Source organism: Bos indicus, chromosome 3 (assembly GCF_029378745.1).
Source record: "Bos indicus isolate NIAB-ARS_2022 breed Sahiwal x Tharparkar chromosome 3, NIAB-ARS_B.indTharparkar_mat_pri_1.0, whole genome shotgun sequence".
Classification (NCBI taxonomy): Eukaryota; Metazoa; Chordata; class Mammalia; order Artiodactyla; family Bovidae; genus Bos; species Bos indicus.
In genome coordinates, this window is record NC_091762.1 from 31,727,212 (window position 1) to 31,753,032 (window position 25,821).

A 25,821-nucleotide genomic window follows, 5' to 3' on the forward strand; every position below is an offset into this window, starting at 1 on the left:
GTGGGCTGCAGTCCATGGGGTCGCAAAGAGTCGGACATGACTTAGCGACTTCACTTTCACTTTTTACTTTCATGCATTGGAGAAGGAAATGGCAACCCACTCCAGTGTTCTTGCCTGGAGAATCCCAGGGACGGGGGAGCCTGGTGGGCTGCCGTCTATGGGGTTGCACAGAGTTGGACATGACTGAAGCGACTTAGCAGCAGCATAGTCTCATTCCCAGCACATTATGTTCCTAGAGTGGGCAGAACAAAACTGCACCAAGCACCATGGAATTACAGACTCGGCTAAGCAGCAACAGTGTGTGTGTGTTAGCGGCTGTGGGAGGCTCTCGGGCATTGGAGGAGTCCTGGCGAAAGAACCTAGTTGCTTTCTGGGAAGTGCCCCTAGTGGGCATCTAGTTGGGGAAAAGATAGTTCTTCTGGCACTTTTTTCACCAGTATGTCTTGGTCAGCATTGCAATCAATCTGCTTTGTTCTGGTTGCCACCCTTCCTAATGCCACCCTGGGCTTTGAAGGCCCTAAGCCCCTCCTCTCATCCTGTCTTAGACATAGCATTGAGTGCAGGTGGCACTAGTGATAAAGAGCTCACCTGCCAATGCAGGAGGCATAAGAGATGTGAGTTCAATCCTTGGGTCGGAAAGATCCCCTGGAGAAGGGAATGGCAACCCACCTGAGTTTTCTTGCCAGAATCTCATAGACAGCCTGGAGGGCTACAGTACATGGGGTTGCAAAGAGTCCAACACAACTGAAGCGACTTAGCACGCACGCACCCAGGACACAGCTCCAGGTTTCCCTGCTCACAGACAAGATTGGTTTTATTTTAAGAAGAGAAAGAGACAGCTCTAGTTGTGACTTTGTTTTTTCCTCTAGAGACTCTGAGTGGGATGTTCACTTGTCTGGGCCTCAGTTTCCCTGTTGGTGTATTAGGGAGGTGTCCAGGGAGAGCAGAGAGGTGTCAGAGACATTATCCTCATTGCAGACAGAGAGGAAAGCCCAGGATCTGAGAATCCAGGAGGAGACACCAGGTGTCCTGCTCATGGAGGCCTCTACCTGGGAAGCCACATAACCCAATGAGTCAACCCTGGCTTGAGCTGGAATGGCAGTGGGAGGGGGGAGGAGAGTTGGAAAAATGAGCCGAACCCAAGCCTGGTGTTTGGCTGCACCTGCCCTTGAAATTAGGAATGCTGCATGTCAGGAAGAGAAAAGTGGGACTCGAGAGCCCAGGCCAAGCCTGGAAAGGCTCCCGGAGGATGCTGAGCTCACAGCCCAGACCCTCCAATCAATAGGGCATGGCTATTTATAGCATCAGCCCGAGAGAAACTTAATTATGATCAAAAGGAGCTATTTAATACCGTGCTTGCCGAAGACGCAACCTCTTGTCAGTGGAAATTAATCAGCGGCTGCTGTGGGTTCCTGCCCCCTTGGCTCCAGAACTGGGGAGGTGTCTGGCGGGAGCTGGGGCATCGGCTGCCCCAGGAGTGCCGATGCCATCAGTGCCCTCACAAAGTCATCTAATGAGCAGTGGTCTTCCCCAGGGCTCCAGATGCATGGGGGTGAGGGTCCTGGACCCCAGCAGGGCCGGAGAAAACGTTTGGGAGACAGGGACTCATGACTCAGCTCAGATCCTGCCAATCTTTCAAAATGTTCCTTGACTACTCCAGCCCGCAAGCTTGTCCCTCTTCTCTTTACTTCTGCAGTCTTTGCAGTATGTTGAATACTCTGGTCAGGATCAGCATACCCCTCCTAGCTGAGGGGCTGCAGCTGTAGTTCCTGCCTCATCTGTAAATTAGAGATAATAACAGCAACTTCTTCATAGGGTAGTTACGAGAGCTAAGTTGAGTTACCACCTAGTAACTCACTTGGAGGGCTTCCCAGGTAGCTTATTGGTAAAGAATCTGCCTGCAATGCAGGAGATGCAGGTTCATTCCCTGGGTGGAGAATATCCCCTAGAGGAGGAAATAGCTACCCACTCCAGTATTCTTGCCTGGAGAATCCCATGGACAGAGGAGCCTGGCAGGTTCCAGTCCAAGGGGTCACAAAAATGTCAGACACGACTGAGTGACTAAATAATGACAACAACTCTCTTGGAAGAGCCTGGCACTTGGCAAGCACTCCATAAGCGCTAGTCCCTGTTACCACCATGCTAGTACTCCTTGTGTGTTAATTACCTTTGTCTCCCCAGCCAGATGGTTTCTCAAGGGCAGGAATGGTTCCTTTATCCTTGAGGTAACCTCCTGTGGTGCCTAGCACAGTGCTGGCCACCTCTAGGGTGTTTCATAAGTGTTGGCTCTTTAGTCCATTTGATTCAAAAGCTAAAAGAATTCATTCTCTCATTGATTCATTGATTCTCAAAACCTTTGTTGAGCCTTCACATGTCAGGCCTCATACCAGACACTAAAGATGTGAAAACCCTTAGACACAGATGAACGTTCTCTTGAGGGAGATGCCCATGTAGACAGCATTATGATGCAGTGTGACAGTGGTAATAGAAGTGTGGCCAGTTCCTGCGGAGGAGATCACTGAGGAGGAGGTGACTTCCCCTTCTGGGGTGTGGAGGATTCTTGGTGGTTGTTTAGTTGCTAAGTTGTGCCCGACTCTTTTGCAACCCCGTGAACTGTAGCCCACCAGGCTTTTCTGTCCATGGATTTCCCAGGCAAGAACATTGGCATGGGTTTCCATTTCCTGCTCCAGGGTATTTTCCTGACCCTGGGATCGAATCCACATCTCCTGCGTCTCCTACACTGCAGGTAGATTCTTCACCACTGAGCCACTGGGGAAGATTCTCAGAGTGGATGGTATTTAGGGAAGGCCTTGGAGGGTCACAACATGGGACATGAAGGGGGTATAGGGAGTCTAGGTAGAAGGGAGAAAGGCCTGGACTTGAGAAAGTTAGTGTTCAAATCACTCAGGAGCATCCTGACCAGAAGCTGAGGACAACCTCAGGGCCACCACCAGACTCTGCTGTCCAGGTTGACATCAAAGGCAGAATGGCAGATATTCAGCAGTTGGTCGGGAGGAGGGGATCCAGCCCATAGACAGTCTATACATGTACTCTGGCTCAGAGTCTTTGGCCCAAAGTTCAGTTTCATCTCCAGAGAAATCAAAGGAAATACACCGGATGATGGACTTAGATTAGAAACCCAGAAGCTAGGGATAGAATTCTAAAAGAAGGAGCTGGAGATGCCTAAGTTTTCCTGCTTGGCTTGTTGTTCAGTCACTCTGTTGTGTGTGACTCTGTGACCCCGTGGACTGCAGCACGCCAGGCTTCCCTGTCCTTCACCATCTCCCAGTTTGTTCAAACTCATGTCCGTTGAGTCAGTGATGCCATCCAACCATCTCATCCTCTGTCATCCCCTTCTCCTCAGGCCCTCAATCTTTCCCAGCTTCAGAGTCTCTTCTAATTGGCTCTTCACGTCAGGTGGCCAAAACATTGGAGCTTAAGCTTCAGCATCAGTCCTTCCAGTGAATATTCAGGACTGATTTCCTTTAGGATTGACTGGTTTGCTCTCCTTGCTGTCCAAGGGATTCTCAAGAGTCTTCTCTCTAGCACCATAGTTTGAAAGCATCAGTTCTTTGGTGCCCAGCCTTCTTTATGGTCCAGTTCACATCCATACATGGCTACTGGAAAAGCCATAGCTTTGACTATACGAACCTTTGTCAGCAAAGGGATATCTCTGCTTTTTAATACACTGTCTGGGTTTGTCATAATCACTGAAAATTAAAGAGAATCTCACATGGATGAGGACCAGCCTTCCAGGAAACTGTACAGGAGAGTGGTTAGAGCACAGGTTCTGGAGTCACACCACCTAGACTGGAATTCCAGCTCCGGTGCTTGGGAGCATAGTTGGGCCTTGACCAAGGGCAGGCCCTGTGTGTTGAGAAAGCATGCTTACTCTGTCTCCACTGTCCCCGTGAATCTGTGCAGTGGAGTCTATTCTTCTGCCACCCTGGGGGAAATCTGGGCCAGGTGCCATGACTTTCTAGGTCATTTCTGGGCAACACAAACAGCTTCACTTCTGTCATGACTGTGTCCAGCTCAGTCCAATTGTCACACCTTAGAAGCCCACCCAGTGAATTCGCCTCCCGCCCTGGCTCTGCCTGCTGCTGGTGGAAACAGCGTGGGTGGTGTGGCTGGTTTTTCCCTCTTTCCCTTCTCTGTCAGTCCCGGTCCAACAGGAAGCAAACGGTTCTCAAAAGCTGGAAAGTTGAGGGGAGTTTCGTTAAAGGACTCTTCCCAAAGGCGTTGGCAGGACCTGCAGGTGACAGGGCAAGAAGTTACCAGAAGTAAGAGAAGGAGCTGTGTGGATGGGGCCGCCTGAGGGGAGTGGGCACCAGTGAGCAGAAGCAGAGGGGCTGGCACCCCCCAGGCTTGGTAGCCCACAGTTCCTTCTGCTGGACAGTGGGGTGCCTGCTGATTAAGTCCAAGGAGGGGGGGCTCCTGTTGGAGCTGGGGAACAGTGGCCAGTGGATCTGGAGGGCAGAGGAAAACCCTGCCGGGGCCTTTCCTTCTCTCCTCCCAGGTTGAAGCAGTTGGACAGGGTGGACCAGAAAGCTGGGCGTGGAAGTTCTTCCTCGAGTTTCTCCGGGCTCTACAGATGTGTAATACTGACTTTTCTCCCTTGGGCAGCACTTTTGGGGTTCTTAAGAGACCCTTGCCCACAGTCACAGGGAAGCACCCTCAGTTCCCCTCTTGTGTGTGATGCCCTCACTGATGCAGGCTTGGTGGGGGGCCCTCCACTTCCCTGTGGGGCCCGCTGCCCTTCAGGCTGACTCTGTCCCCGCTGGGCTCCACTCCCACCCACAGGAAGTGCTCCTTTGCCTGGAAACCCAGGATAACAATGAGGCCACCTTCCTTTGCTCCATCATCCAAACTGCCAGTGAGCATGTCCATCACTTTACCTGTAGGTTATTCAGGCACGAAGTACATGTCAATTTCCTGTGTCTCCCAAGTGCAAAGGACCCAAGTAAACCTCCCCAAGAGGACCCCTTTAAGCCCCTCACTCTTGACTTAGCCTGTATGGGGAGCAGGCTGAGTGTACCGGGTCCCCTCTTCAGTGCTCCTCTTCTGTCTCCGGCAGCCCTGTTCTTGTTCTTGCTCTCTCTGCCTCAGCCACGGCTGGGGCGAGTGGACAGCTTGGATCCTGCATGCTGGTCTTGCACGTCCCTGGAGCTGCAGAGCCTTGTCTGAGGCCGAGATGAAAGAAATCCACCATAACATTACACCAGCCCCTGCAGTGCAAGCGTGGAGTCTTAACCACTGGGCCACCAGGGAAGTCCCTACAGCCCCTTTCCTCTAGAATGTGAACTCCACAAAGGCAGGGAACTTCGTTTTACATGTACCTTTAGCACCTTGGCCAGTGCCTGGCACAGAGTAGGCACATGACATATGTTTGTTGAATGAGTGAATGAATGAATGAATGTCGTTCTCCTTATCCCTTGGACATTCCCACATTTCAGGTGGTCAGCACATGCCATCTCCATGACACCCACCCAACCCTCTGCCACACACATGATCTACTTCTCTCTACTCACATGGTTACATGTGATTCCCAGTTCTAAACAAATTGGGATCTCACGGACTGTGTCGGCCATAGAAGCTGATGGATAGGAGGCAGAGGTGAGGACTGAGGTGTGGACAGGGTGGGACGTGGGAAAGTGTATGGACCGTGGACTTGGACTGATCCCGCTTGAATCCTGGCTAGGCTGTTTACCAGCTGTGAGACCTTGGGTGGGTTACTGAGGTCTGTGGTTGTAAACAGTGAAGGTATGCAAAGCATCCCGTGCAGTGCCTGGGCATAGTAGGTGGTCAAGAAATGCAAGCTGTGACCATGCGTGCACGTGTGGGTGCTCAGTTGTGTCTGACTCTTCGACCCCATGAACTGCAGCTCACCAGGTTCCTCTGTCCTTCGAATTTTCTTGGCAAGAATACTGGAGTGGGTTGCCATTCCCTACTCCAGGGAATCTTCCAGACCCAAGGATCAAACCCATATCTCTTGTGTCCCCTGCATTGGCTGTGACTGTGGGTCTTTACTAAGCTGTAGTGATCGGGCAGGACAGCCATCACAAGGCATCTTGTCTCCAGGCCAGAGACTTGGGCTCCTGTTTGCCACTTCTTCTCTGCCACCTCTAGAGCTCTCTGCCTTAAAGCCTGGTTACCTCTGCCTTCAAACACCCTCAAGGGTGAGTCCCTGCAGCCAGCACCTCCCCCTCTCCAGCCTGGGACTTCTGCCCTCACATGTTCTCTTAAATTTCGCCTTTATCCACCTGCTTTTCAAGGCCCTCATTCTGTTCCAGTCTTATTTTATTTTCTTCTGCTCCAGCCAGACACCCCTCCATCCAATAACTAATCCATTCAGTGTTTTTAAAGCACCTCCTGGGCACTAGGCAGGGAGCTCAGGGCTGGGTCTAAGAGAGAGCATGCTGCTGCTGCTGCTAAGTCACTTCAGTCGTGTCCGACTCTGTGCGACCCCATAGACAGCAGCCCACCAGGCTCCCCTGTCCTGGGATCCTCCAGGCAAGAACACTGGAGTGTGTTGCCATTTCCTTCTCCAATGTATGAAAGTGAAAACTGAAAATGAAGACGTTCAGTTGTGTCTGACTCTTAGCAATCCCATGGACCGCAGCCTACCAGGCTCCTCGGTCCATGGGATTGTCCAAACAAGAGTACTGGAGTCGGTTGCCATTGCCTTCTCCGAAGAGAGAGCACAGAGCATGAGAAATGCCTGTCTTCAGGGGTTTTGCAGTCAGCTGGGGGCTGCAGATGTTCATGGTGATCTGAGGCATGAATGTGGTGACGGGGGAGCAGCAGGCAGTCAGTGTTGTCAATAGCGGGTGATCAGTCCATTAGTGGGTTATAAAATTAACTCAGTGGGTCATGACCAGCAATTTTTAAAAAATTAAATAGAGTAGAAGAAAAATATCACAGAACGATATTATGGGATCACAGCCACAATGAGGGAAAGTGTTATTTCTTTAAAACTTTTGTTTCCATTTTGTATATTGACCTGCTTGTGTGTCTGGTGATATAAAATATGTTTCTTATTTTGGGTGCTAGTAAAACTGTTTAGAAAACACTAACCTAAGGTATGTTGGAATGCTTCCCTGGTGGCTCAGTGGTAAAGAACCTGCCTGCCAACACAGAAGACTTGAATTTGATCCTTGGCTCAGGAAGATCCCCTGGAGAAGGAAATAGCAACCCATTCAGTATTCCTGCCTGGAGAATCCCATGGACAGAGGAGCCTGACAGGCTATAGTCCATGGGGTTGCAAAGAGTCGGATATAGTGACTAAAAAATGACAATAACAAGGCATATTGGAGCACTTATTCTTGGCAATCAGGGAGACTTTTTTGGAGGGAATGACATCTAAAAAAGACCTGAAGTATTAATAAAATTTCATCAAATAGAAGGGTAGGAAGATAGCCTGTTTTAGGGAGAAGGAATCACTTTAAAATGCCAGGAGTAGGAGAAGGAGGAGGGCAGAGAGAACAAGCGAAGGAACCAAACAGAGAACTGTTTGTTAATCACCCCACAAATGCAAGTATATCCGCACCCCGCACCTGTCTTCTGGTGTCCTCTGCCCGCCTCTCACCAGTCTCCATGTTCTCTTCGAAGACTTTCTGCTTCCCAGCCCAGCCTAATGCTCTGGCCGCCAGGACTCTGACTGTCCTCTGAGTGGCCTCAGTGACTCAGTATCTAGCCCTTGATTGCTCTGTTTCCTGCATTTCTGACCAGCTTTAGAATTTACTATTTATTTTCACTCAGAGTGTTTTCTTTGAGGGATCCCATGGCCATGTAGGGGCTTCCCTGGTGACTCAAAGTGATAAAGAATATGCCTGCCAAGCAGGAGACATGGATTCAATCCCTGAGTCGGGAATACCCCCTGGAGAAGGAAATGGCACCCCAATCCAGTATTCTTGCCTGGAGAATCCTACGGGCAGAGGAACCTGGCAGGCTGCAGTCCATGGGGTCACAGAACATCGGACATAGTGACTGAACAACAACAGCAACACGGCCGTGTAGAGTCATCGAGACAGGTAGTATCATCTCCACTCTATAGACGGGAAACCGCAGCACAGGGAGGCCCAGCACACGCCCAGACTCACCCCACTGTGAGCGATGGAGTCAGAACTGTCACCAGATTTTTCACTCCCAGATGACAGTGTTTTTATTTGTATCAGGTTGGACCTTGAACGTGTGATGATCAGACCGACCCTTTCGCATAACCGTAAGCCCCTCCGGGGTGAAGGCAGCATTTCACACTTGTGCCTCTCCCATAGTGCTGGATGACCGAGACAAGGCCCAGAAATGCTTGTTACTGATTTTCTGCTTGCATCGCAATGTGACATTAAGGCCCCAAGGCACAGATCACTGGAACAGCACGAACCCCACTCCTTTCTGTTTTCTTCTCTGTGTGTGCTTGCCTTTCTTCTCTGTTTGCTCCCCTCCTCCTGCTCTCCCCTTCCAGAAACTCTTTCCCTCATTGCTCCCCCCGTTCCCTTCCTCTCAACCCACCCTCCCTCTTCTCCTGCACCTGCCGTAGGGAGGCCCATTCCCAGAGGAGAGAGGTCTGCTTGCTGAGAAGGGAGAGTAAAAAAGACCCTAGTCACAGGTTTCCAACTAATTGGTCCGAGGGTTTCTAAGCCTCTCTGGGGAAATGCCCTGTATAGCTGGGCTGGAAACTCTCTCCAGCCTTCGGGGGAAAAAAATAAAATAAGTTGAAGAACTAGCAGAATAGCCCGACAGGCTATGGACAGGAGAAGAAATAAATCTGTCCTAAGTGTGGGCCAGAGTCCCATGCCCCTTCCCGGCACCTCCCACGGCTACTGCCTCCCTGTGCCTGGAGGCTGGTCCTCTGCCCTGGTGAATCACCGACTCAGTGGGGAGTGATCTGTTTGCTGCTAAGCACTCGTCTGTGGCCACTTTTCCAGGCACTGAAGCCATTTACAGATGGGAACAGCATATCTCTGGCAGGGGAGCCCCATGCCCAGAACCAGTGCAGTGCCTGGAAATAGATCTTTCTGTAGAGGCTGAGCAGGCGAGGGAGGGCACAGGCCAGACACGTGGCAGGGCCACAGGCAAATGTGTATGTCCAGTGAGTCTGGTGGGCAGCCTCCCCAGAGCTTGTGGACGGGCCTTACATTGTGCAGTCTTGACACTGGGGCACCCTGGGAACCTGCTTGATGTCAGTGGAAGGAATGAGGGGTGGCGGAACAAGGTTCCAGTGAGTTCAGGCCTAGCATTCCTCACTTCTCCCTGTCCGCTTACCTGCCCCTCCCATGCATACATACACAGCCCCCACTGGAGAAATGTCATAGTAGACAAGACGAGGAATACAAAGCATAACAAAATAATACAAGTAAATAAATAAAAAACTAACCAAATAACAAGCATGACTCCAAGCCACAAATTCACAGTCCCTGTGAATTCTTAGACATCTGGTCTACCGTAGGTTATTTGTCAACCATTATGGGAATATGCAGAGTTCCTCTGAACCTCAGCACCCCCCTTGGAAGTTCCAGACAGATGAAGGAAAGCTCCCACTAGAAATACCCCTTCTCCCTTTAGCTCCTCTGGTAATACCATTGTCCTGACAGAGTATTGCCTAAAGAACACATGAGCTCATGTGTCTAAAAACTGGGGTTTGAATCCTAGTCTCACTGATTACTAGCTGTGTGATTTAGGACAAGTCACTTAACCTCTCTGAGTCTTCATTTCTTTATCTATTAAATGAAAATAACAAAAATACAGTCATCACAGGACTGAAGGGAGGATTGACGCATGTTGGAAAAAGTGTATTATAAACTTCAACATGCTGGACAAATGTTTTATTTATGCATTGTGTGTCTCCCCTGCTGGAACATGAGCTCCATGAGGGCAGGAACCTTGTTTTTTTCACTGCCAAATCCCCAGCACCTAGAACAGTTCATGACACCTGGCAGTCACTCACATGTTGAATAAATTAACAAATGGCTAACTGGTTATCCAGAACACAGAAACCGGGCAAGGCACGTCACTTACCTGCAACTCAGCCTCAGTCCTGCTTGGTCTCGCCCTCAATTTGACATTATATCTATGGAGCCTGACAGAGTTCCAGATTCATACAGTCCTACCTTATGTACTTGTTATTGACTGGTTAACTGAATTATGAATCTGCCAGTAAACAGCTGTCTGCTTCGCCTTGCCCATCCATTGGGTCCCCCATGACTCGTTTCCCATGCAGGATGGGGTGTAGGGACAAAGAACAGCTCTGACGGGATGTGGATAAGTCCTTTGCAAATATGAAGAGCAGCGCAACCTTCTGAATTCTCACTTCTTAGTATTTAATAATGACCTACAAGTCTCTGGGGGAGTATTACAAGGAAGTTAGAGAAGGAGGAAACAGCATGCGTTAAACCAGATGGTCCTGGGGCCCGGATGGGGAGCCCCAGCAGGCCTGGGCTGGTGGCCTCAACCTGTTGTCAACAAGAGTCTGGCTGGCTTCTCCCACTGAAGGGGAGAAGGATGCAGACAGCATGTCTCCCATCTTGTTTACTCAGCAAGTACCATGGAGAGCGCCAAGCAGCTCCCAGCCCTGTCTGTGCTCAGCCCCTGGGATATGTGGCTCTCTGCCCTGTTCACTTTCTCTGGAACACCTTCCTCCTTGTCTACCACCTGAACACCAGCTCACACAGGGGATTTGGAAGCTCTTCTTGACCTTCTCCAAGACTCTCCCCTCCCTTCTCTCTCACACACACATCCCTTCATCTCTGGTGACCCCACTGCACTGGGCATAAGTCTGCTATTGCCCCCATAACACACAAGACTCCATGGGGCAGCTGAGCTGATAATTTTTTAAGAATAATGGCTACTGGACTCCCCTGGTGGCTCAGTGGTAAAGAATCCACCTGCTAATGCAGGAGACAGGGGTTCAGTCCCAGATCTGAGAAGTTCACATGCCCAGCCATTAAGCCTGTGTACCACAACTATTGAACCTGTGCGCTAGAGCCCGAGAGCCAACTACTGAATCCGCATGTTGCAACAACTGAAGCCCGCACAGCCTAGAGCTGGTGCTTTGCATCAAGAGAAGTCATCTCAATGATAAGCCTGCACATCACGACTAGAGAGTAGTCTCTGCTCGCTGCAACTAGAGAAAAGCCTGCACAGCACTGAAGATCCAGCACAGTCAAAAATAAATAAAATTACAAAAGAGAGAATAGCTACTATATATTGAGTACCTACTATGTGCCAAGCACTGGCCTGGGGCTGTGTACACATTAGCTCATTTAATCCTCACAATACCGAGTGAGGTGGGTAATATTACTTTACTCACATGAGGAAACTGAGGCTTGCCCAAGACTACAAGGTCAGTTAGTAAAGTGATGGAGCCAGGACTCAAGCCCAGCCCAGCTGACACTAGAATTCATGCTCTTGACCATATGGTGGGAGGCCGTGGAGCCAGTACTCTAAGCCCTCGAGGGACCCTTTTGGTGCAGGCATCAGGCAATGCAGAAAGGTGACTTCTTAGCAGATGTCGTTTTAAACCCCCACCACTGGTCAGTACCCGGGACCTCATTCAAGGTTCTTACCCATCAAGACAAACAGCTGCCGAGCTGCTGCTGCTGCTGCTAAGTCGCTTCAGTTGTGTCCGACTCTGTGCGACCCCATAGACGGCAGCCCACTAGGCTCCTCTGTCCCTGGGATTCTCCAGGCAAGAATACTGGAGTGGGTTGCCATTTCCTTCTCCAATAAATGAAAGTGAAGTCAAAGTGAAGTCGCTCAGTCGTGCCTGACTTAGCGACCCCATGGACTGGAGCCTACCAGGCTCCTCCATCCATGGGATTTTCCAGGCAAGAGTACTGCAGTGGGGTGCCATTGCTACTTGAATGCAAAAGCCAGTCCAGGCAAGGACTCTGGAACCTCAGAGTTATGAGGAATTGAAGAAGGGATGAGGTTAAGATATGGCTGAGGCCTGAGCTGTTTTTGTACAAACAGCCTCCCTGGGTCAACCAGCAAGGCTGCCAGGGCCCTCAGACCACCTGGGCTCAAGTTCCAGCTTAGGATTTACCAGTCGTGACTTTGGCATGCTTTCAACCTTCCCTGAGCCTCAGTTGGCTCATCTGTGAATGAGTATTAACAGTGCCTGCTTCATGAGATAGCTGTGAAGATGAAAGGGAGTGGCTTATGAATGTCAGTTTCTCAGTACGACAGTCAGAACTGGCAGGGTTTCATTAGTGGGAGATAACTGAGGACCCATGGCTTATGCCCCTGACCTTGAAGGTTGAACTGTGTTTTCTAGACTGCTCCAGTAATCCAGTGTGGACCTGTCTTCTGCGTGTTCCCCCCAGAAATGCCTCCTGTGTCACTTGAACCACACAGGACGACTACTACAAATGGTTGAGCCCCTGTGCCCGGGGTGCAGACAGGGACAGGTGCCCACTCTGGTGGCAGCTGCCTCATTCTGATTGGTGCAGAAAGGCCAGCGGTGACCCTGCTGTGTATCGTGTGCTGTTGGCGGTGCCCTGCAGGCCAACACCTGCTGCCATCAGGGGTGCCCAGTGTGTGTTTTAGGGGGCTGTGATTCAGGACTCAGCCCACCTCTGCTCCTTCCTGCCTTCCTTCCCCTGTTGAAGACCTACTGTGTGTTGCTGCAATGCTGGCACTGGGATGTATACTCAGCCCTGTTGTCACAGCACTCAGGTGGAGCGGCAAAGGCAGGCTGGGGTCCAGGTCGAGGTGGGCTTCGGGGCACTGTGGAGCCTGGAGCTGCTATTCCCTATGCTGTGGGGCTCACCCCAGGCCTCCTGCAGTGGTAAAAGCTGAAATGCCCATATTTGATTTCCTTTCCCTCTCCTTGGAGCACAGTCGCCTCCAGGGAATGTATTCACATGTTCAAGAAGGAACACTGACTGGATTCCTTATGTATGCCAGACTCTGTGGGGGATACACAAAGACCAGTGAACCGACACTGGCAACAAAGGGTGGCAGGGACAACTCATGAGCAGATCCATGACGGGGCTGCCACGCATGTGCCCTCACAGATGCCACTGAGCGGCCCCAGGGGCCAGGCACGGGTGCCAAGGAGGAGTGGCTGGGCTCCCCCTGTGCCTTGGGCCCCTGGGGAAGGGCCTCTTGGGGCCCAACTAAGCTGCTCTCCTGCTGCTGTCATCAAGGGCCACGTTCGGCTTTTTCATTATGTCCCACCCTTTCATTTACCACGAGTGGAATGACAATGGCCTGTGTCGAGTGGTGCAGCAGTTACTTCTCTGCGTCCCACCTTCCCATCCCCCAGGCACCCACTGGGCCAGGCCGCCCGGAGGGCCTCCGCAGGGGACAGCCGGACCCAGTCCTCCTTCTACCTCCCTTGCCATCTCCCCCCTGCCTGCAGAGGCAGCCAGATTGGATTTTTAATGTAGTTTTCCCCTCCTCTTTTGTATTTACATAATAATAAGTCTAATAAATAGTTGTCGAGAAGATGGATGAGGGCCCTGTCTTTATGTTTTCCTGACAGATTTAGTCCTTTATGAAACTCGCCAAAGCAGAGGCTTTTCTGAAGCTAATGAAAGGTAATCACTGTGAGGCCCCGGTTGGGCTTAGCTCAGAGTAATTGGAAAGAGCTTGCAACTTGGAATCAAGAGTTCCCAAATTTGGACCCTGGCCATGCCTTTCCCAGCCTGGGTAGAATTCCTGAGTCTCTGACTCTTCCCCTGTGAAGTGGGGTGAGTGATGCCTGCCTGGCCTGCTTCATGGGCAGAGTGATAGCACTTTGTTAATTCTGCTGCATCTCTAAGTGCCGTGGAGGCATCTGGATGGCCCCTTGCTCTCACCAGCCTCCTTCCTCCAGGTTCTAGCCCATAGGAGCCTCGAGCAGGCACCATGTCATGCAAATATAACCCCTCTCTGGAGAAAGAAAGGACATCACAGCCCTGGAGTAAATGTTGGGCCCTTGCTCCTGTCTGACAGTGTGACTTTGGACAAATCGCTTTCCCTCTCTGGGCCTCAGCTGCCTCCCTTGAAAAATGAGAGTACTCCATGAACCAGTATCTAGGTTTCCTCCAGCTTTATAGCCTCCCTGCCAGTGCTGTGTGCTGGAGAGGTGCTGGGGCCATACTTGTGGGTTAAGTGGGCATGGTGGTGTCTCCATGGAGAAGAGCTGAGTGGAAACAGGAGTCAGGGTGCCTCTGCCCTGTTTGCTATCATTCTTATGGACCGGGATTCAACCAGGATCCTCTGCTGAGTCTGAGCCCACTTTGGGGCACAGCTTTCTCACCACTCCCTTCTCCGGTAGAATAGCCTCCCCTCCGGCCAGTCTGAAATGTGACCCCCACTCCCCCATGTTCAACACTCATTCCCCATCCCAGGGCACCCTGCCCAGCTCTTCTTTCTTCCCAACTGCTGGCATCCCATCCCTGCTCAAAGTTTTCCTGCCCTAGTCTCCTGAGAGGTGCCTCCCGTCTCTTCTCCAGCTGGCAGAGTTGGTCTTAAGAGCACACACCTCCACCCAAGAAAGAAGGCAGGAAGGCCCAGCTCTACCACCTTGCAGCCGACTTAAGAAAGCTGAGGCCAGAGCCTTGTTTCTGCATCTAGAAAGATGGAGATGCTGATGATCTTTTCTGACTTAAAATGGAATCTCCCCTCCCTTCCCTGCTTCGTTTCCTCACTACTATATATTATCTTGTCTAAACTTGGGTCCCCTGAAAACACAGCCTAAGACCTGGGTACCACAGCATGTGGGCAGCAACTGCAGAGGGCAGGTGTGATCGAGAAAGGAAGGGAGAAGGGACGGTGATGGAGGTTTGTGAGCTGGTTTTCCTGGGGTCAATTTGGGCTCAATCCCATGGGGATCCTGGAGGGACTATTTAGGCACATCCAGAGCTGTCCCGCAAGGACATGTACAGAGCCTGGAGCTCTTGAACCTGTCTTCCTGATGACTGTGCCTCTGTGAGTACAGAGAGCCTTCCCCAGATTTCAGAGAAAGCCCCTGATTTACCTTTCCCTTATTCATCTTCCTCCCCTGAGCCCACACAGATGTAAACTCCCCAGGTGCAGGGATTTGTCCACTGCTGTGCCTAGAACAGCGCCTTTCACATAGTAGACAGTAAATACATGTGAATGAATGAACCGATTAAAAAGAATAACGTACGCAACATTCTAAGCCTAGGACCCAGCTTGGGGTAAGCATCCAATCAGCAGCCATTGTTTCCATGGTCAAATTAAATGAGCCTGACTTGTGCCCTTTGTGGTGCAGGTGAGCAGAGGGCAGAGGCACTTTTCTCCCACACCTTTGAGCCCCCTGGGCAGGCGAGCCGACAGATGCTGGGGTCGTGAAGAGCAGCGGGCCAATGCCAGGCAAAGTGAACTGATGATTCCTGGCAGCAGGTCTAGGCTCTGGTCCGGATAGCCCCCCATCCACATGACCCCTGATGGGCTGACTAATGGGGCTCTCGGGTCCCGCCCCAGGGAACACTTGTCCTTGCTAATTGTGTGTCAGAGGAAATCTGTTTCCAATGTCAAAGGCAGTTTTTAATCTGCTGTCAGAGCTCAAAGACTGTATTCCAGCCGCAAGCAGGGAGGTGGTGTGCCTAGAAGTCCCCGCTCCCGGAGCTGGGGCTGGGGTCCCCCAGGCTGGTCCCTGTGGCTCGAGGCCATCGGAGCTAGCCTGCCCCTGGCTGCCCGTCATCTGCTGGGGATTACCATGCCATTTGTTCTAATTCTTGTTGACATTTCATTTCACACGCTATTAAATGAACCTCTCCAGAAGGGATGGGAGAGAAGTTTGCTCTAGCGAGAGAGGAAAATAATGTGTACTCTGGGGTCAAACAAGGTCCTGATTTGTTTCCATATAGAAACCTGAGTGGATCTGGAGCCATGACCCAGCCCTTGGGAGGTGGGTCAGGGTTTGGGCCCAGGGGCTCCCAAGTCATCTTACACAGAGGACCTCTGTCTCCCCACTGCGTGTGAGGGTGGTTAGAAGAAGGGGCCTCGGAGAGAACCCCACAGACAGCAGCACCAGGCCTCCTCTCCCCGTTTCCACGGCACTCTTCATCTTTAACCATGCCCTCTGGTGACAGGCTGAGCCGACACCCAGCTGGGCTGCTTCCTTCCCTGGGTGGCCTCCATAGCGAGTAAGATGGGGAGACACATGGGTCGGGTTTTATGAGTGAAGTTGGTCAGCATCTCGGCAGCGACTCCGCTTTCCTTTTATATCAGAAATAGCAGCAGGCGCTGCTCTTCGTAGGTAAGTTTGTCAGATGGGGTTGCCCTTCCCCACTCCTTCCCCTCCTCCTTCCTGCTTTCCTTGTGCCAGGCGGAGTTCTAGAAGCTGAGAACAGCAGTAACTTAGACAGATGTAATCCTGTAAAAAGTCTCCTGGGACTTTTATCAAAGGAGAGAGACATGGAATGTTTGGTTACATCAAGGGTTCAAAGACTGGATGGTAAGATGGAGACACTGTGGAGTTGGGGCTGAGGGGACGTTAAAAAAACAAATACCGGGGATTCCCTGGTGGTCCAGTGGTTAAGACTCTGCGCTTCCAACGCAAGGGGCGAGGGTTCAAACCCTGGTCAGGAGAACTAGATCCCGCGTGTCACAACTAAGATTTCCTATGCCACAACGGAAGATTCTGCCTGCAGCAATGAAGATGGGAAATCCTGAGCGCTGCCACTAACACCTGCTACAACCAAATAGGTAAATATTTTTAAAACAAACAAACAACAGCAAAGAGCAACAGAAAATGCTGCAGACCTAGTACCTGGGTTCTGACGTCATTGTCCAGGGCTGGGGAGCAGCTGACCCTGCGAGTATTTCACTTCCCGAAGGTGATTTACGATGTGACTTTGAGAACGATTGAATGACAGTGTGGTCAGTGCTGTGAAAGAGGATTTGAAGCTGGTTTGAGAGAATAAGATTGTAGGTTGAGATCATGTGGGCCAGGGGGCTATCGGAGAAGGATTTCTTGAAACCATGTTTCTCCTGAGATCAGAGCAGGGCTTCACTGATATTACTGGGTCTGCAATAAATCTCCTGAAGATCTTGCTGAAACACAGATTCTGAATCCGAGGTCTGGGTGAGGGGCTTAGGTTCTGCATTTCTAGTAAGTTCCCTGGCGATGCCACTTCTGATGATCTGGAGGCCACTTTGAGTAGCCAAGATCTAAAGGCTTGCAGTTGGGAGCCCCTTCAGGCTCTAGGTCCCCCTACCTGGGACTGAGCCATGACCACTTCCACCCACACACAGCCCATCTGCCCATGCCCTGGCCTGAGCTTCCATAACTCTGGGACATTGTTCAAACGAGGGAAAGTGCCAGAGCCCTCCTTGCTCCAGATGCCTGTCCCCCACCACTGCCTTGCCCCTCTCATTTCCACCTGGAACACTTCCCACTCTGGTATATCACGTGGGGGTTAGCAACACAGGCTCTGCAGCCAGACTGCCTGCATTTCTGTGCCATTTGATCATTACTAGTAGCATGGTCTTCAACAGGTTCATTTCTCTGTGCCTTGATTTTGTCTTCTGTAAAATGGGAGAATGGAGTTTTATATGAATTGATGCTTAGCAGTTCCTGGTGTGTACTGAGTCCTTAATAATTCTTGGCTATTATTTTTAGTTATTATTCTCTTCTCCTTTTCTTTCTCCCCTACTAATCACACACATGTACATGCATGTGCACACACGCGCACGTGCACACACACACACACACACACACACACGCACTTCTCTTGCCTAAACACCTGCCCATCCTACTTGGAAGCTGGTTGGGGAAACTTGCCTGGTCCTGCCCCACTGCTGCTGTGCTCTTGTCACTCTGCATTTCATCTGTCTGACTCTTCCTTCCTCCATCCAAGTCAGCTCACACCTCTCTGCTGCTCAGAATCTCATCCCACTTAGAGTAAGCACCAAAGTCCTTACCCCAACTGGAATGCTCCCACTTCTCCTCTGAGGTTGTTGGTGTTGCTCTTCACTCCCTGCTCAGCTCCCAGCTAGTGGAGGTTCTCCTGCTTCAGGGCCTCTCTGATCGCCGCTTCCTCTCCCTGGACCACTCTTCCCTCAGGGAATTCTCAGTAGTTTCAGCTTTCTGCTCAAACACCCACTTCTGCAAGCATCCTCAGTAAAATGTGCCTCTCTGCCATCACTCTCTGTCCCTGTCCCTTAGCTGTCCTTTTCCACAGCACTCATCACCGCCTGTCATACATCTTTATTGATTGTGTAGTTCCTCAACTCTCCAAGGATGCGGGACTTCTCTGTACTGTTTGCCGTTGCATCCCGTGCCCAGCCTGGCACATAGAAGATGCCTTGAAAACATCTACTAAATAAATGGCTAAGGGTGGGTTCCAAATTTTATGTGAACCAGGATAGTGGCTGTCAGGGAATGGGCGTATAGTACATGTTGAATGAATGAATGAACAAGCCTCTTTAGACTCAGCACACACCCTGCTGCTGCTGCTGCTGCTAAGTCGCTTCAGTCGTGTCCGACTCTGTGCAACCCCATAGACCGCAGCCCACCAGGCTCCGCTGTCCCTGGGATTCTCCAGGCAAGAACACTGGAGTGGGTTGCCATTTCCTTCTCCAATGCATGAAAGTGAAAAGTGAAAGGGAAGTCACTCAGTCGTGTCCGACTCTTAGCGACCCCATGGACTGCAGCCTACCAGGCTCCTCCATCCATGGGATTTTCCAGGCAGGAGCACTGGAGTGGGGTGCCATTGCCTTCTCCAGCACACACCCTAGTTGGAGGCAAATCACTTACCTTCTTGGGTCCTTGTCTGTCAAATGGAGGGTTCCTTGCAACCCTAACCATTTATGATTCTGTCTTTTTCTGAGACCTCAAGGCAGTGAGGAGACCAACTGGGCTGCCGTGAAGTCCTCTCATGCAGGGAGGTAGGGAGTAAATTGAAAGGTTGGGAAGGTGGGTAGAGGTCAGCCTGAAGGGTGCTTTGAACCCTGGGCTTTGGACTTCAGCTTCATCCCAAAGGCAATAAGGAGCCATTGAAGGTTGTTGAGTAGGAGGGCAGCATGATTAATGTGGAACTTCAGAAATACTGACTCGACGGGGTGAGCAGGCTGAGTGGGGTGAGGCGATTGCTCTAGACCCCTATCTCAGCCCTCCATCTCAGCATCTCTGCTGCGTGTGCGTGTGTGTTTGTATTCAGGCAGGCCCAGGGCATGGAGAGTGAGGCTGCTGACTCATTTCCAGGCTGGGAGTCACACCCCAGGTTCTAGAAGCCACTGGGCTTCCCCAGTGGCTCATGAGTAAAGAATCTGCCTGCAATGCAGGAGATACTGGTTTGCTCCCTGGGTCAAGAAGATCCCCTGGAGAAGGAAATGGCAACCCATTCCAGTATTCTTGCCTGGAGAATCCCATGGACAGAGGAGCCTGTTGAGTTACAGTCTATGGGGTCACAAAGAGTCAATGATTGAGCACACACACACCCTTCTCCTTGAATTTTCCTGGGAATCTAGCTGGAGAGGGAGCTAGAAACAGCTCCACCCTGCTGTTGCCTCGTGTGTCCCACAGATGGTTGCAGCGTTAGTCCCATCTCCACCTCCAGGCACAGACTGATTATAACAAAGGAGAAAGTTTCTGAAAGTGATGAGCACTGGTGTGGAACAGCCAGCCAGCCAGCCTGTCCAGGGAGTCTGCTTGAATTCCATTTATACAGCAGACATCCTTTTCATCCTCCTGTTAAGACCAGCAGTCTTTGTCGGCCAGGCCTGCACCCGCCTTCCCCAGGGAGTCTGGTGACCCCGGGTGGGGCTGATGGAATGGAAAAGCGCAGGGACTGCTCTGGCTTCAGCAGGGTCAGCGTGGATGCTAATGCTGCCTGGGGAGGGGGTGCCAGAGGTGGCCAGAGGCATCACAGGACTTATTTCCAGGAAAAGGATGCCCTGAGCATCTGGGAACTCAGACTCACTGTGACCGTGATGTAATCCACCCACCCCTTCTCTCCTCAGTCCTGCTCCTTCTCCCTGTTCCTCATCTGGGCCAATGGCCCAGCACCTGCCCTATCCAGGAAGCGAGCCCAGCCTAGGACTTATGCAGATAGCTTCTCCCCCAACACCCAGATCCAGCAACGCCTGCCTATTGGTCTTGCCTTGCCACCAGGTTGACTTGTTCACTCCCTGCTCTCTGCTTCAGACCCTTATCATCTTTCAGGCAAAGTTATTCCATTAGTCTCCCAGCTGGTCCCCAATCTCACCCCCACCCAGCCATCCCACAATGGGTTGCAATAACCATTCATTACCCGTTCATTCATTTAATAAGCATTTATTGAGTGACTCATAAGTACCAGCAACTGCACAAGGCACTGGGTGAAGAGAAAGCCCACAGTGTCTAGTTGGGGAGACAGTGACCCAAATATCACAGGATAATTTCTATGGCTCCAGGTGGAACTAGAAGCACCATGATGGAAAGGGAAGGAGGGCCAAGGGTTTTGGCGAGAGCTGTAATCTAGTCGAGGTGTGGCATAGGGAGGATCTCCTTGAGTAGGGGACATCCGAGCAGGCCTTATGCAGTGGCCAAGTGGGGAGGTCACCTGGCATGATGGCTGGGGCCTTCTCTTCCTTTCTGCCTGCCCCTTAGCACTCCAGCTCCAGCTCCTGTCTGTCCCATTGCATGACTCCATGATGCCAAGCTCATGGTCCACCCTCCACTTCCTGGTGTCCAGAGCCTTTGCTCCAGCTGTTCCCTCTACCTAGAATGCCACACCCATTCTCCTCCCCTGGGCGCCACCCTCATCCTTCAAGACTCTTACCCATCCTTCAAGAAGCCCACCTCATCCTCCAGTTCAGCACCATGATCATGCATATCTGGTCCTGTTTTCATCTGTTCAGGGGCCTGCTTCCTCCACTAGACTCCTACTCCTCTCTGTGATCCCTTTGCTCCCCCAGTATGGGCATGTAACAGGGACTTGCTAAAGTCATGGACCTGAAAAGCCTGAACTGGAAGACATGCCCAGGCTGCCAGAAAGTGGTCACCCATCTAGCCACTCAGGTTCTGGGCCCTCAACTGACAGCTTCCCCAGGGCACAGCCAGTCTTCAGTCTTGGGCTATCCTCATCTTCTTATCAAATACAAGCTTTGCAGAGGCAGTCTGTGCTTGCGTGCAAGCATGTGTGTGTGTGTGTGTGTGTGTGTATAATCAGCAAATTCACAGAAAGCACAATTTATCAGGATAAGATGTTTCCATGTTTCCTGCATGAATTATACAGAGCAGGCCTGTGCTGTGCATTTTGCTATTTTTGTAAGGCAGTCTTGCAGAGTTTATTTTCCTTTAGCACATTTGTTGGGATAATTACATAGGGGGCATGTGTGTGTCTGGGTAATTTGAAAAGTGGATTGGGGGTGTTCTGTGCCAAGGGCAGGCTCGCTGTTCTCCCTGTGGATTGGGATGAGGTTGGGGTTCCAGGAGGACGTGCACGTGCTCTCTGGTTCTTCAGCCAGGCCTTCTGGACACACCTCTTCCGCACACCTGGATGGGCAAAGTTTGCCCATCAGTGTGCAGCAAAGAGGCAGTTCTGCTCCTGTGCCCTAATTAGATGAGCTAGTGCCAACAAAGGTCAGAGTCCGGTGCCTGGCACGTGTAAGTGTCCAGCAAAAGACAGCAGTCCTCCCAGCTTCATCATTATCATCATTAGTATTGTTGCCGATATAATTATTATTTAGTATTTCATTATTATTACCACCAATTGTATCTCTAAAATCCTCCACTCGTTGTATCCATCATACTAAAGACTCACATCTCCCAGGAGGAAAGGACGTGTTTTTTTTCTCTCTCCAAGCAATTACAACCAAATAAAGAGAAGATATTAAAATGATTTCGTTTATGTAGGTATCTTGCTACATAAATGAGTGAAAACAGGCAATTCAATTACCTGGGAGTAAGGGAAACAGGTGGTTGCACAAATAATCCAAAAGCTAAAGCTGTGGGCTCTACAGTCAACTCAGCCGTCTCCCTGCAGTCAAGCCATGGTAAGATGAATGGGTTGGACCAGTTTTAAAGGTTCTGGCTGATGACGTATCTGAAAGATCTTGTTATAGGGTGGTCGAGTATGTAAAAGGGTCCCAGTACATGGACTCTAGGGATGGTGTTTCACTGAAGGTCCTTCTTATGCACTGGAGAATCAACTTAAAAGCACAGGTCTTGTGTCTATGCCAAATGTATGGTTGGATTTGGCTTAAGTCTGGAGACCTCCAAGGCTGCCTGCTTGCCTCAGTTTGCAGTCAGGAAGAAGTGACCCTTTTCAGCCAGCTGACCTGGATAAATAAACAAAAATAAAAAGAGCAACATTTATTGAGTGAGACTCATATACCATGCATTAAGTGTTCTCTACATATTAGCTTATTTAATAAATACAGTGGTTGCATAAGTTAGATGCTATTAACATATCTGCATAGCAGGTTGAGGCACTTGTCCAAGTCGATCAATGTTTGGTGAACCAAGTTCATCAAAATTGACCAAACAAGGACACAGACCCTGAGTCCAGAGCCCATGTGTCCAACTGCACCTCTGCCTGCAGTGTCCACACGAGGCCCAGGGCAGACACACACACATTCATGCACACATTCGTGCACAAACACACTCATGTGCACATTTTTTGGCAGATTCATATCCCTCTTTCTTTCTAAGAATGATATTGGCATTTCCAGAACACATACAAGTCTGGTAGGGTAGCCGTTTGGGATTGTTCCCTGGGGGTTAGACAGTTTCGTCCACCTGGTTTGTCCAGTCATCCTTTGCCTGAGGCAGTGGCTCTGTTGGGGACAGCATCTCCCGAGATCTGGTTTCCCTGATGTGGTTGGTCATCAGCCGCCCTGATCCCTTGGCAGACCCTAGCTTCTAAGGAAAATAAAACATGTGCCCGGGCAAAGCCTTTGAGTCAGATGCCTCTCACCAGGCCAGAGATGGATGGAATGGGTATGGGGGCTGGGGAGTCATGGGGGATGGGTGGGAGTCAGCCTTGCAATGCCAGGAAAATAGCCCTCCCTCCTGTGTTCCTCGAGTCACTTCTAAACCGCCCTCTCTCCCCAGCAGTGGCCCAATTACAGGGCTAAAAAGCACTGGTTACTTGGGAAGATAGCTGTGATTATGGGATGTTCTCACCAGGACAAAAGATGCTTCCACCTAGAGAAAGTGGTCCAGGGCACCTCCAGGCTGTTCTCACCACTCCCCAGCCTTGCCCGCCTCTCTGAGTGGCAGGGAGTGGAGTGAGCAGAGACCAAGATATCTGCTGCCTCCTCTTGTCCCACCCAGCACCCCCTGGCAGGTCCACACAGCAGCTTTCAGGACCAGCTAGGGCAGCCCTGACCTCAGAATCTGCTCTCCCTCCTCACTCAGCCTTTTTTCACTGGTGTTACCCACTCTCTGCTGCCATGGGGGGATACTCTGTAGCCCATTTGGCCCTGGCCAGCTCCCCACATGTCCAGGAGAATGTGGTCCAGAATAAAAATTCATCTTAGTAGCTGGCTTCAGTATATAATCAAAAGGGTAAACTTGCCTGTAAAAAAAACCATACATGTGTCATAAACATCAGAGCCAAATTGAAAGAGACTTGAAGGATCCACACCTCTCTGATGACATAACTGTCACTGTTGACTGTGGTTTTCAGGACTGGGGCTCCCTAGTCTTGGGTGGTCAGGGCAGCTGCCTCTTGCTGTATGGAGAGGAATCTATGAAAGTTAATAGAGTTTTTTTGGATTTAATCCTGGAAGGCTTCCTGGAGGAGGAGTTTTTTTGTTTGTTTGTTTTTAAATCAGCTTTGAAAGGTGAACCTTGGCCTCCCTGCCTCCTTTCCCACGTGCATGTCACTCTTGACTTGATTCTGCTCTCTGGCATACCTTTTGAAGTTTTTCCCAAGCACAGCCTCTCCTGACATCTTAGGAAACACTGCTATAATTTTGTGTATTCTCTTCTGCCAGGATTCAGAACTCCTGACCACAGCTCCCTAAGGCTCCTAATGAGAAGTTCATGTGGAACCTTAGGGGTTTGCCACTTGACTCTGCCCCTCTCTTGACTCCCTTTTTGAACTAGCATTCACTGAACACTTATGGGCACTGTGCTGAGCAGCTTCTAAGCCCCGTGTGCCTCCACAGTAATTGGCACATCTTTGGAGCTCCAGGAGTGCTGGCTGGTGATTGGAAGTCACGTAGCTAATGAAGAGCTGGGCATGGATTGGAACCCAGTGCCCTGCGATCCCAGAACAGCACTCTGAACCACAGTCAGCACCATCACACCACACTGCACTGTGGTCTTCTTAAATCTCTGAAACACTTACTTGCAAACTTTTAGCCAGAAATGCCACTCCTAGAGGAGACAGCTTTGGGGTGGACGAGTAGAACCAGGAGTAGGAGCTGTTACAAAAGCAAGAGGCCAACGTGTGACAACAAAGATGAACTTTGAGGGCACGGTGCTAAGTGAAACAAGTACCTAAAGTTGTCAAATTCATAGAGGGGAAAAAAAGGCAGAATCATGGATAGTTATTGTTTAATGGGTACAGAGTTTCAGTTTTGCAAGAAGAAAAATGTTCTGGATAATGGGTGGTGGTGACAGTTGTACAACCATGTGAATGTACTTAGTGCCACTGAGCTGTCAGTTAAAATGGTGAAAAAACAAACAAACCCAAGAGACCAAGCCTTGAGCACAAGCGTAGAGGGTGGAGCGGATCAGGAGCTGGTCCTTGCCGTAGACAAAATAACAGCCCAGTGATGTCCATGTCCTAATCCCCAGAACCTGTGAATATGTTATAAAGGGGATTAAGGCAGCAGATGGGATTTACAGCAGGTGGTTAATCAGCTGACCGTAAGAAAGGGAGAGTGTCCAGGCTTATTCTGGTTAAGTCCCAGGGTCCTTAAAAATGGAAGAGGGAGGCAAATGAAGTCAGAGTGATGTCACATGAGGACTTACTCTCTGTTGCCGCCTTTGAGGAGGAGGAGGGGACTGTAAGCCAAGGATTTTCACCCAGTGAGACCCATTTCAGGCTTCTTACCTCCAGAACTGTAAGGGGAGACAGCTGTGTTGTTTAAGCCACTGAGTCTGTGCTGATTAGTTCCAACAGCAGTAGGAAAGGACTATAGTCCCAGAGCAGCAGCATTCAGAGCTCAGCGGTCCTGCTACTTTGGTGAGCCCTCCACGGGAACATCCGTGTCAGGCTCACCCATTCACAGTGCTGGAGAGATGTCCTAGGGGGAGGCAGGGAGCTCTTATCCCATAAGCAGAAGGTGTGACTGCCTCTAACCATCAAACCTTGAAATTGTGGTAATCACAGTGGCAAATCCCCCTGTAAGGCACTGTCCTCAGCCCATCTCTTATGCTGACACATACCGTCATAAGAACTATGTGAGGTAGTTACCATTTTACCCCATTTTACAGCTGAGGAAACCAAAGTCCAGAGAGGTTAAACGACTTATTTAGAGTCACACAGCCTGTGAGTGGTATAGTAAAATTTGGACCTAGCATTAGTCATGCAGTCATGTCCGACTCTTTACGACCCCATGGTCTATAGCCTGCCAGACACCTCTGTCCGTGGAATTCTCCAGGCAAGAATTCTGGAGTGGGTTGCCATTTCCTTTTCCAGGGGATCTGCCCGACCCAGGGATAGAACCCGGGTCTCCTGTATTGCAGCCAGATTCTTTACTGATTGAGCCACCAGGTCACACAGCCTGTAAGTGTTACAGTGAAATTTGAACCTAACCTCTAGGCTGATCTTTGCTTTCAGTTAAGCAAAGGTGAAAATAATAGGTTCTCCTTGCTGTGGGACCTATTCCTTGAGGAAGGGGGGCTGTGTTAGTGGGTTTTGGTGGGGGATCCCTCCACATCCTCTTAGGCTACTTATTCATTTGGGGGTGTGTGTGAAGGCT

General features: G+C 50.6%; 1 protein-coding gene across 2 annotated transcripts in view; it reads left to right on the top strand.

The window, feature by feature from the left end:
• The window catches only part of KCND3 (potassium voltage-gated channel subfamily D member 3), a 231,573-nt gene that overhangs the window by 29,912 nt on the left and 175,840 nt on the right, over positions 1-25,821 (top strand). The window lies entirely within an intron of this gene.